Source organism: Euprymna scolopes, chromosome 17, assembly GCF_053919585.1.
Source record: "Euprymna scolopes isolate OS-2025 chromosome 17, ASM5391958v1, whole genome shotgun sequence".
NCBI lineage: Eukaryota > Metazoa > Mollusca > Cephalopoda > Sepiida > Sepiolidae > Euprymna > Euprymna scolopes.
The window spans coordinates 115,641,822-115,654,321 of record NC_136498.1 but is presented as its reverse complement, the minus strand read 5'-3'; the positions used below and the strand labels follow the sequence as shown (position 1 = coordinate 115,654,321).

At 33.6% G+C, this 12,500-nt stretch overlaps 1 long non-coding RNA gene across 1 annotated transcript in view; it reads left to right on the top strand.

Moving 5' to 3' along the window:
- LOC145296911 (uncharacterized) overlaps nt 1–8,476 on the top strand; it is an 11,021-nt gene extending 2,545 nt beyond the window's left edge. The window contains exon 2 of the long non-coding RNA XR_013870070.1: nt 6,261–8,476. This is a non-coding gene — a long non-coding RNA (uncharacterized LOC145296911). The remainder of the gene's footprint in view (nt 1–6,260) is intronic.
- The last annotated feature ends 4,024 nt before the right edge of the window (nt 8,477–12,500 follow it).

The window sequence follows — 12,500 nt, the reverse complement described above, 5'->3', positions numbered from 1 at the left end:
TTTATGCAAATCACTTCCAGCCAGCAGCAGCTAGAGCCAAAACGTCACCAGTTCTTGCAAAGTCTAAAGAGAATCCGACCCTCCCCTGACCTCCAACCTTCTCAAGTCAGCGGAGTTGTTTTAACTTATTTTTCTCACAAGCTTTTACTTTACCAAGAATAATACATTTTCACCCAAATTAAAAAACAAGATAATGAGTTCACTATATTCTGTGACTGTTAAGTAATTACTACTTAAAAACTCATTAAAATTAGCTGATTTCCTGAAGTTTAGTGAATTTTTAAATGAAAGGAAGGGTCAAAATGTTCAGGCATTTTAGGGATAGGCCATTCATTTTGCACATACCTACTAAAACGAATATCCCATCGAAATTTTCCACAAATAAGTAGTTTTCCAGATATTAAGCAATGTAATTTCTTGTTATTGCTGGTGAGTATAAATGCAACCTTGAGAAACTGTGTGTGTGCAAACACACACATAGTTTTGACATATGTGCATGTGTGCGTAAATGAAACCGTGATTGACAAATCGAGTTTCACAATTTTTTGGAGGAAGGGGGAGAATTCGACGTTGGAGAGTGACATACTGATTCTCATTAGATCACTCAAGTTAAGCAGCATCGAGCCTGGTCACTACCGGATGGGTAACCATTTGGGAAGGTTGAGCACTGTACGTACTATGTCAGGATGTAGAAGTTTTCCGGTTTCTAGCTGGGTGCACATTTAAAAGCACTGGAACTGATGCATCCTCAGCTTTTTTTTAAGACATGGATTTAGGAAAAGGAAAACTTTGATATAAAACCAGAGGTCTACTGTCTGCTGTCCTTGGCATTCGATTGCACCAACTGAGATTAACAGTTATTCCAAAAAAGTGTCTAGTTTGTTTTGTATTGTTTTTTTCAATTATTTTACAAATTGTGAAGATTATATATTTGAAGTTTAAATGTTGCTTTTCCTTTAAACTCAATTCTAATCTGTAAAAAATAAGCATTGAAAAACTTAATACAGGTTTTTTTCTTTACTATTTTTAGTTGTCATTATGTTATTTTGTATTGACATTTGCAATTTTTTCGTCGTAGTAGATGCGTTTGTTTTTGTTTTGTAGAGTTTATCATATTTTTTACTTTTATATTCTTTATATTTCTGTGTTTATTTCTGCAATGTTTACTGGTGTCACAATTTATTTTTTTAAATCAACAGATTATATAAAAAAGTATTTGAACATAACAAAGAATAATTTTGAAAGAAAATTTCTTGTACCGTGATTTTTGGTATGTGACAAATCTCTTTCCTTAATTGTTGCTGTTTCATGAATAGATTTATTGCACATTGACTTTCTTCATTTTTGTAATGTTAACTCAGAATCTTTTGATAAATGATATCGTATTTCAGTATCTCAGATTTGCATATGTATTGAGTTTGTGAGTTTGACTTTTTCATTTTCCCCGTTCATTACTCTTACAAATGCAGTATAATCGTCTGAATTATTTTTAGTTAGATTAAAGCATTGGCAATGTGTGTTTAAAAGTTAACTCCTTTGATGTGATCAGCTATCACTCTCCTGATATACAGCACCAAAATGATGTGTGAGACTCTTCCGATCACTGTGACCAAATAATGCAACCTGGAAGTTGATCAGTGCATATAAACAAAATGTGATGCAACTGTCTTTGGTCAAGACATCAAAGAATGTATGACAGACTCTCAGCAACCAATAATGTTCTACGTCATTTCCACTGGCATCACCAACCTTGATTATATTCTTAGAACGCCAGTATTGATGAAGTTTCTACTTCTCTGAAGAAGATTAGTGGTGTCATGTAATCTTTGTTGACCACACTAAACATCCTGCAACAGTGCATTAATTCAAGTCTGAATTGTGATCGGTCAGAAAATTGGACATCAATAGAGGGATGAAAAATACATTGGAAAGCAAAGCAAGTAAAAATAAATTATCGTATAAAAATAAGAATATATTTTCTCATCAAATTTCTAATTACAATCACAAATACCTTTTTACTGATTGATACTGTGCTTCTGGGCTTGGTTCAGGTTCCGACTATGTTGCTGGACAATCAATGGTTAAGTTTTCAGATAAACGGAGCAAATGATGTTTAGTATTCCAGAAAGGCAAAAAAGGCAGTTTTCTCTTTGAAAACTATGAGAACTTCATCTGAATAAAATGTCGACTGTCATGCATTATATAAATTAGCAAGGTTATTTGGCATTGCCTGGCCAAGTTCTACTATTTTCATTTGTCCTTTTAATCCTTGACTTTCAATTATTGCTTATTGTTGGAAACAAAACCATTATTTCTGAAATCAAAAACAATATTTTTACCAGTGTGTTTTATCTCTGAAACTCTGATACTTTGCTTCATTTTACATTATGTGGGTCCCAAATAAATACTAGTCTATTGATTTTTTAGAATTCTCACTGGATCCCACTACTTCATCTCTGAATAACTATAGGAATTCAATCTGAAAATTTGAGAAAATGGGAAGTTAATCTGAATAAAATTGCACTACATTGTAACCTCAGCTGTTTAAACTCATCATCTCTGGTGACAGCGGTTAACTATAGACCTTCAGCTATCACCCACTGTGTTTGAAATGGAAATATTATTTTTTAACTGGAAGTAATATTTTGACTAGTGCCCTTTATCTTTTAGACTGATTCTTTTTCCTGTTGTAACACCACCGGATCTCAAACATACACTAGTATGATCACAAGTAACAAGCAAAGAAATGTGGTGAAGGCCGATATTAGCAATCCTTTGTTTAGTTTTCATTTATAATGATGGCTGAAGAAATATGCACAAATCTTTCTCTTGTGAAAAATCAATTCAATTGATAGAATTCCTTTTACTTTTAATTTGAATATCAAATATAGCAGCAATTCCTGGAAACATAAAGTAAGCTAAAACTTGGAAATAAGATATACATCATCTGCTATGCAATTCTTATATCTACTTATATTGAAAATATAAGTATCAGACAAGAGGTCAGTGTCACTAATTATATAGGCTAAAAGATAGCTGAGAGGGATAATATAATTAAATACCAAAGTCTTATGCATGCCATAAAAAGAAACAGGAACATTTGGAAACCTCAATCATTCTATTAATCACTGGCATTGCTCGGTATTAAATGTAACTTAAAATTCCTTGAAAAAAAGTAAGTAAAAAAATATGGAAATAAACTGAGATATGTGCATGGGAGTATCATGTTTTTTCTAAACAGCTGACTTCTTGTAAATAAAAATGACAATTAGTCTAATAATAATAACTGCCACAATCTTTAAAAAGTGTTTTCAAACCTTGTTATTCTTAGCATAAGGAAGCTGTCCTGTGAACAATTCACACATGCACAGTTGTGAAACAGTTGACAAACACAAAAATTTGATGACCCCCCCCAATACCAATTTTTCAGTTTTGACCCCTTAGCAGTTCTTTTTCCAGATGAAAACTGATTAAAGTTTTTCCATATGTCTGAATATTCTATATACCAAATTTTACGTCTGTATATCAAAAGGTTGATGAGTCTTCACACACACACACACACACACACATTCTCATTAAATATTATAAAAAAAACGATATTAAACTTCTTAAAAAAATCGGAAAAACCAAAACAAAAAAAACAGCGAACGAACGTAAAAAAATGGTATTAATAACCCTGTGTCAATATCGAAAAAACATTTATCTGATACCTTGGATCGAACCTGCAATCTTAAGATAACCACGCTGATGACTGCGTGTTTGGAGGTGTGTGTAAAGAATAAGCGAAGTAATAACTCTGTTTAAATATTATGAGATAAAAAAAATATATTGCCTGGATGTTTGGAGGTGTAAAGAAAAAAAAAAGTTTTGGTAGGGAGGTAGGCTCGAACCCGAAGCCTTGAGGCTAAGGCAGAAAAAATAGTCTGACACATTACCCCGATGCTAAAGAGACAGAGAACTGACAAAATTAAATGTTTAGAAAAACAGCAGATGGTTTAAACTAACGTCAACGTTTTCTAGGTCAAATATCACGCCATCGTCGTAGTAGCAGTAGGAGAGAAAATGAAGGAACGATTTTTTTTTGCTACCCCTCCTTGTAGAAAAGTGTTCCATTGAGGGTGAAGGAATGAATATTTTTGGCCAATTTTTCGATATGTATTGTCCGAAGGTTTGAGCTTCAAAATGATACATATCTGGTTAAAATCCGTCGCCTATGTGGAAAGTTTTTGTGAGACATACAAACACACATACACACACAAACACACATTTTGTCTATTACATATATAGACTAGCGGGGGGTACCAGGCGTTGCCCAGGTGTTTTTGGGTGTGTGTGGTCGGCCGGGGGTGGGGGATGTTAATGAAAACCTAAGAATAAGCGAAGTAAAAAAAACAGAAAAATGAACGTTAAAAAATCTGAAAAACACGTGAAAAATGGCTTTAATAACCCTGCTTCAATATTAAATTTAAAAAATCGAAAAATAAAAGACATCTCACACCAAGATTCGAACCCAAAACCTTTAGATAATGAGGTCGCGCTCTAAGCAACTGAGCTAAGATGACATCCACAAAATTCTTTTGCGTTTTCAAATATTTAAAGTAAATCAGGTTATGACGTCGTATGACGCATGCGTAGAAGCAAACTCGTCATGAGAGGACGGTTTTTGTTGACATCCCATCCCCTGTAGAAAACTACTGATTTCAGGGTGAAGGAATTAACGTTTTTGATCAATTTTTCGATATTTGTCGGGCGAAGGTTGGAAATTTACAATGATACATAAATGAGCTTCAAAATGATACATATCTGGTTAAAATCCGTCGCCTATGTCGAAAGCTTTTGCGAGCGATACAAACACACATACATACACACATTTTCTCTTTTATATTTATAGATAATGATTAGAGTCATTTCAAAACATGGAAATGATTTACAAACAGTGATTCTCTAAGCATGAGGTAAATCCAAAACAATGCATTTTAAGGGACAGTTAAAACCCTAAGACAACCTTTCACAATTCTTTACTACATTGTCACACTCAGGCAATTATTAAAAAACCAGAATGCACCACCTTTTGTGAGCTGGCTTATTTTCTCTGCTTTCTGTCCTTGTAACACATGGTGGGAAGCAAGGTGATTGTAGTGGAATCAGGAAAGGCGAAAGTAGGAAAATACAACGACTGGTGAGAATACAAAGAACATTTATATCCAGAACAGAGTTAGTGATACAGGAAGATTAGTAAGTATGTGGAGAGTCGTCTCTGTACGACATCTGGATAGCTCTCATTGAGCGGTCTATACTTGCTGCTTATATGGCTAATGGATAAGTCCATCTTAGTAATTATAAGGGTGTGTATGTCCCCACAACAGTGATAAATACAATGTGTTGTAGCAATCTGTTGAAAAGTCAATGTTTAAATTAAAAATCAGTTTATCACTTCTGATACAACTTCAGCAGTCTTGTTTCATGTGCACACAAAATAAAAGTGCAGTGAGTAGATTGATGTAATGAATGCTGTAGCCTTGATGATAATAATAGGGATATAGTTAACAAAAGTGAATTAGTAAAAATAGGTTACAGATATAGACGTCATGATTCTGGGACCATAACTACAATGAATCATAGTATTTACATCCTTCTCACTGCAGGAAGATGTAAAATAAGATCAGGAAGGTGGAGAAAGTAAAGCCACTGCTTTGAAAGGAAGAGCACTCTGGCCTATAAAAATTGCTTGGGCAACCCTATTGGTATTCCCTGGTCAGGGTGACTCAGACAGTAAACAATAAACTTATTCCATTCAAAAAGATACGAGGCAAGGTCTGGGAAGGTGAACCTCCAAGGACCACCCAAAACGATACCTCAACCCATCAGATACATGGCCACCGAAATGACCTACTTTCTGCTAGACTTATTGTCAGGGCTAGAGCCTTGACTGGCATGTGACTGCAATCGTGATTCAGCATCAACTGAATGCAATGAATCGCTTCATCGATATTAAGATATTTAAGTCCATTTAAGTTTATATGGGTAAGTCCATTATTTCTGAAATAGGTTTTCTCCATAACAATATGTATTATGTGAAATGTTTTTTTCTTTTGTCATCCTGAAATGAATAGATATGCTTACTCATAATATATATATATATATATATATATATATATATATATATATGTGTTGTTTTTAGTTATCATGCCTAAAATGAAATACATTTGTCTATTTTTTATGTATGATTTGTTTAATAATTTTCTTTTCTTTATTCACAGATAACAATTACAGTGAAGAATAAATGACTGAATCATGAGGAAATAACATTTAATATTTTATTCTGAATTGTCTCAGATTTTTTTCTCATTAAAAATTATATGCACAAACACATGATTTAAAGAAACATTTTTGTGTTATATGTAATTATCTATTATCACAAAACATCTACTGGAGATAAACGGTTTTTCCTGGTAAAAAGTGTAGAATTCACAGCATTTAATAAACAACATGCAATCACAAGTGGGTGAAAAAACTTGCGAAATCTGCATGTCGAAATTCTCAACCAATTATTCTCTAAAGCGACACATGCTAAGGCACACTGGAGAGAAACCATATTCTTGCAAAGTATGTGGTACAGCATTTTCACGAAATTCGACTTTAAACACGCACATACGAACTCATACAGGGGAGAAACCATATTCTTGTGAGGTGTGTGGGTTAACGTTTTCACAGAATTTCAATTTAAAGATACATGTCCAATCACACACTGGTGAAAAACCTTATTCATGTGGTGTGTGCGTGTCAGCATTTTCATCACATTCTGGCTTAAGAAGGCATATGTTAATACACAGTGGAGAGAAACCATATTCTTGTGAAGTGTGTGGCTCTAGATTTTCACAAAATACTAATCTAAAAATACATATGCATATACACACTGGTGAAAAGCCATATTCTTGTGATATATGTGGATCTGCATTTTCAAACAATTCTGCTTTGAAGAAACACATGAAAAAACACACATGGGATAACTTGAATGCCGACTAGATACTATCCGCAAATGTCTGAAGTCTCTCGCTGTGCAGGGGTTTGTCAGAAAAAGCTGGCATGAAGATACTTTTCCTTAGAAGTAAAACCACAGCTTTTACAAGGAATGGTGCATCTTGTCTAAGTGATGTTACCTCAAGTAATAGCATGAAGTTGGATACTCCACCAGACTAGATGAATTCTTGTTCTGGAATCAGATAAGACCAAGAGACCACAAGGAAGGTATACCATAACATTCAAATGGTTAATTAGGGAAAGGAAAATAATTTTCTCAATTTCTTTACTAACTCAATGTTTGAGATGTAAAGGAGAACTTTAATGAAATATTTGAATATCTATGGATCTTATATAAAGTCCAAGTGTTAGCCCCAGGTAGGGCTCCTTGATTTTTGAGAGTATTGACTTAAAGAGACGGTTAGAATCTTCAAAAAGATATTTCGGTTGGGGTGTATGAGTTCGTGAACAAATGTCTGGCACTATCCCCAGCTAGAACAAGACGATCAAAATGTTTTGTTTTTAAGTGAATAAATCTTGTTGCTCCACGTTCTTAACCATTTCTGATTTAGAAAACCATCAGAAAATATAGTGCAAAGAAACCCTACCCTTGTGACGTTTGCACGTCAAGATCGGCAACCAATTTTGTTTTAAAAAACCACGTTGAAAGGAAACCTTATTCTTGTGAAGTCTGTGAGTCAGCATTTTCACAAGATTTTCATTTACAAAAACACCTGCTAACACACAATGCAAAAAAAAACAACAAAATATTAAAACCTCAAGAATGAGTTGAAATCTATGTAACCCCTGAAAGAAAAAAATAACATACCCTGTAAATGAAACTGGTTTAATGAAAATAATCTAATATTGTACTTAGATACAATATCTGAAAGACAAAACTTTTTTGAAGCACAACGTGACAGCATCTATCTTTAAAATATAAATTTAATTCATAGGAAAATTATGAACTAAGACATCAATCAAAATGACTTGAAAATAACATGGTTATGGAAAGAAATGAACATATCTGAGACATAAATAGCAACTCGTAATGTGAGTTATTCTTTCTTACACTCGTATTCTAATATCTATATAGATACATTTTGGTTAGAATTCATATTCAACATCTTTACAGGATTTTCATTTACGAAGACTATTACTAACATGCACAGTGTGGAAAAATAACTAAATACCAAGACATCGCAAATGACTTAAAATCAACTTAAAAGAAAGAAATATCACACTAGAATATGTGGTAGTGCAACTGGTCTAATGAAAAACAAAATACTTGCATACAATCCCCAGAAGACCAAACTGTAGGAAAGTACATGTAGCGGTCCCAACATCTATTATTAAGAGAGTCATTAGATATAAATTTATCTCATGAGGAAATTGTGAACTAAAAGAGTAAAAAACGACACATCAATAAAGTATCAATCAAAAAATGACTTGAAAATAACATGGTTCTTAAAATACATATGTGACACACAAATGGAAAGTCATAGTATGAGTTATATTTCATGCAGTTGTATTCTAATAATATCAACCAACTAAACTAGACCTAATGTCTGCGTAGATGCAATTGGTTAGAAATCTTATTCTATTGTTGAGACATCGGAGGACAAGAATGAATATCAATGCACAAACATCATTATCATATTTTGTGAATTTGATATTTAAGGTACAATATGCAGATTTCTCTGAGGTGTTGATTTGTTCAATAAAAGTTATAATGAACAAGGCCAATAGCCATTAGTTGTGTGCTCTCGTGTAATGAATGAATGCGTGAATGTAGGATTGACATGAAATTCTTAAAGATAAACTAAAATGACCGAAAAATGGGCTGAAATTACTTAAATAAAAAAAAATATATGACTTAGAATGACTTTAATGAACTTAAGGATGAATTGAATGACCTTAAGAATGACTTGAATGCTTAAAAATCAATTGGAATCCTTCAAAAACAACTTGAATGATGTGGAGAATGACTTGAATGGCTTTGAGACTAACTGGTTGTAAAGTGCGTGATCATTTTACATTAAATTAATACAGAAAAGTGATCCCCCACGTTATATCCCAAAGTTACAAGCATAAGTACAGCATGTAGTAAGAACAGATATTACACTTTGATCTTCCCCCACCGAGCAAATTAGGCACAAGGCCGATTTTTAATGTGAGGAGTGAAGGGGAAATGGGGACCAACTCCCCGGGGAGTAGGGGAGCTGGATAGTGACAATTGGTATGAAGGGTTGCCCCTACATTGACCAAGGTCTTATATGTGGGGTCGACCCCACATATGATCTTTGCTTGCAATATCTGCTGGAACAGATACTACACTTTGAGATATTAAATCTTTTATTCATGTTAAAAATACAGTCAAAATCAACGATGAACAAAAAACTTAGGCACATGGCCAACTCAAAAGGGGGGGATTGTGTGGGTCGTTGGTCATCCTTGTCACTCCAGAACTAAACAATGTCAAATGTTTCTCCCAGCTAGTATCTTCTTTCACCATAATACCGCATTCACCCTTTCATATTGGGGGACGTCCTACTTAACTCCCAATTTTTAAAACATTTTTTACACTTTGATCTTGGCCAAAAGGCCAAGAAAAGCTTAAAAAGCTAAGAACAGCATGTATTAACAACAGACCTTTGATCTTAACCAAAAAGGCCAAGCACAAAAGTGTTACGGACATACCGACGGAGTGACTTATAGAATCGCTTGCACACAACTAAAAACTGAAATTTATTCTCCATTATTTTTAGTTGAAACCACTATCAATAATTTCCCCCACTCTTTATTTGTGCCTAAACCTAAACCTTGATTCCAAGAACAAAGCTTCTTTCTTAGAACTGCATGCCTGTGGAACTATCTTCCGTTTCCCTGCTTTCCAACTACAATATAGTTGTCTTCAAGTCCAATGTAAGCAAGTTCTTGATGAACCATTCCTTTTAGTAATACAATTTGTCAATTATTATGATATTGTCCCATTGACTACTGTACACTCATTAACCCTTATCCCCGAGTGGCCCCCAGGCCTTGATAAGTGGTGACTCCTTTGTAAAAAAAAGATCTACAGAAAACTCCTCTGCATAAATATTTTCTGTATAAATATCTTGATATCATTAAGTACATCATACCATAATTTAACTTAACCAATGACACTAGTTAGAATTCGACGCTAGTTATTTAGTAAGTTTTACTAACACCAGTAAAACTAACAGGTGTTTGTGGGTATGTGTTTAGCAAAAAAAAAGTGTTGGTAGGCAGGCAGGCTCGAACCTGTGACACAAAGGCGGAAAAGAAAGTGAAAGGAAATGTGACATCTTACCGCTATGCTACAAGGCCATAGGAAGTGTAAAGCATTCAAATTTAGCGATGTTGACTTGCAGAAATGGATAGTTAAGTGCATGAGTTCACACAGGCACAGAAATGAACACCTGGCTGCAGGCCAGTTAAGCTTCCCGCTTTGTGCCGTTTTATTTGTTTTCCCACGATGTTAGGGAAAACCAGCTCCCCCAAAAAAGGGGGAACTCTGGCAGTATTTAAATGAATAGCAGTTGTCTGATATGAAGGGTTTCCTCCACATTGATCAAAGCTGATTGCCTTCGAGATGTCCTGTCCAGGAGGGCCAAGTGGATGTCTTTGCTTCAGTTAGTTTTGCTTTTATATGAAAAAAAAAACATACTGGAAACCAGGGATTTTTTTTTTTTTAAACTCAATCAAAATAAAGATAGAGATGACGTCTGTTTTCGAATCAGAGATATCTTGGAAGTATAAGGAAGCTTAATTTTATTTTATTTCGGACTACTAGTCTCATCTTATCTTTTTTATTTGGTGCACAACGTTTCGGCCAACTTCCTCTGGCCTTCGTCAGGTGGTAACCGCGACGGATAGGAACTTCGAATCTCCTAACTACATTCTCAGCCATCACTGCCATCCGTAGTTGTTTATCTCATATATAGTATCCATCACTGCCATCCGTAGTTGTTTATCTCATATAGACGAGTAATATTTTACATACAATGCTCATCTAAAAAATAAAAAAAATTCCAATAAGGAATAATATATATATATATAAGGAAGCTTTTCCAAAATAATAACTGACGCGAGAAGCCCAGCGAAAAAAAGCCTTGTGGCCATCTTGCCTTATATATATATATATATATATATATATATATATATATATATATTAACCACTTTGCCATACATGAATGGGTTTCTTTTTGGTACCATAAGCTAGGGGTGATTTTGCGCCATTAATAATAATAATGTGTTAATAACTCTGCAGTAAATATTTGTCTACTGTACCACAACGTACCTGTAAAATTATGTTTAAAAATACAGAAATCATATGATATTTAAGCAATTTTTACTTTTATTTTTTTAATATCTCAAAGTCACAGCGAGTGGACAGTCACCCCAGGGTTAGAGTATTACTTCATAAGGTCCGCTGATAGAAATGAGGATTAAACTATTACTCCATGTTCATTAAAAATCTCAAGTCTAGCCTGACACACAAGGGAGAAGTAAATTATAATTCATTGTAGCATATAAACAGATTAATACCATGTAGGTACATGGTGTAAGAAAAATAAGATGAAGGTGGGGGAAAAACAAGTTTATAAATAAATTAAGAAAAATAGCATAAAATGTGAATTTTATGAGAATTGACGTATAAAGGTTGGTTGTTTTGTTTTATGGCATATCAACCCTTTTCAGGTTATTTAATGCCGAATCCAGTTATTTTGAAGAACGATTTTTAATAGAATATATATATATATTTTTTTTTTCAAGTTGGTTTCTATTTAACCCATAGTTTGGACCGTAACAGGTACTACCGCTCCGGGTCAGAGTGGATCTGGGAGCAACGGCAATTAAGGGGTGACCTCACCATCGGATATAGTTTAAGGTCATATCCAGAACCAGACATGTAAAGGAAATTTATAATTTCCTATATTCCAAAAAAAAAATATATATATATATATATATATATATATATATATATATATATGCTGCGACGTTGTTTGGCTGTGGAATTTATTATATATGTATATATATATATGAATGGAAATGTATAAAAAAAGAATACAAAAAGTATAAAAGCTTATAACTTTTCTTTATTCGTTTTCAATTGGTGCCACGTCAGTTTTAAATATATACACATATAAGTATGCACATACACATGCACACAGTACATATAAACATATAAACGAAAAATTAAACAGTAAATAAAAAAGGAAGAAATGCGCCTTTAACTGTCCAATCTATTATATATATATATATATATATATATATATATATATATATATAAGATTTAATTGAACATAATTGATCTAATTTAAATAGTCATGTTTATTTCTTATTTGTTAATTGTGCATTTAATAGAATAAAATTGCTACCAGAACAGTAACAGAAACCCTCCATAAAGCTTCTATTTAATATTGGGTCATCAGAAGAGTATATGGGCCATTTCA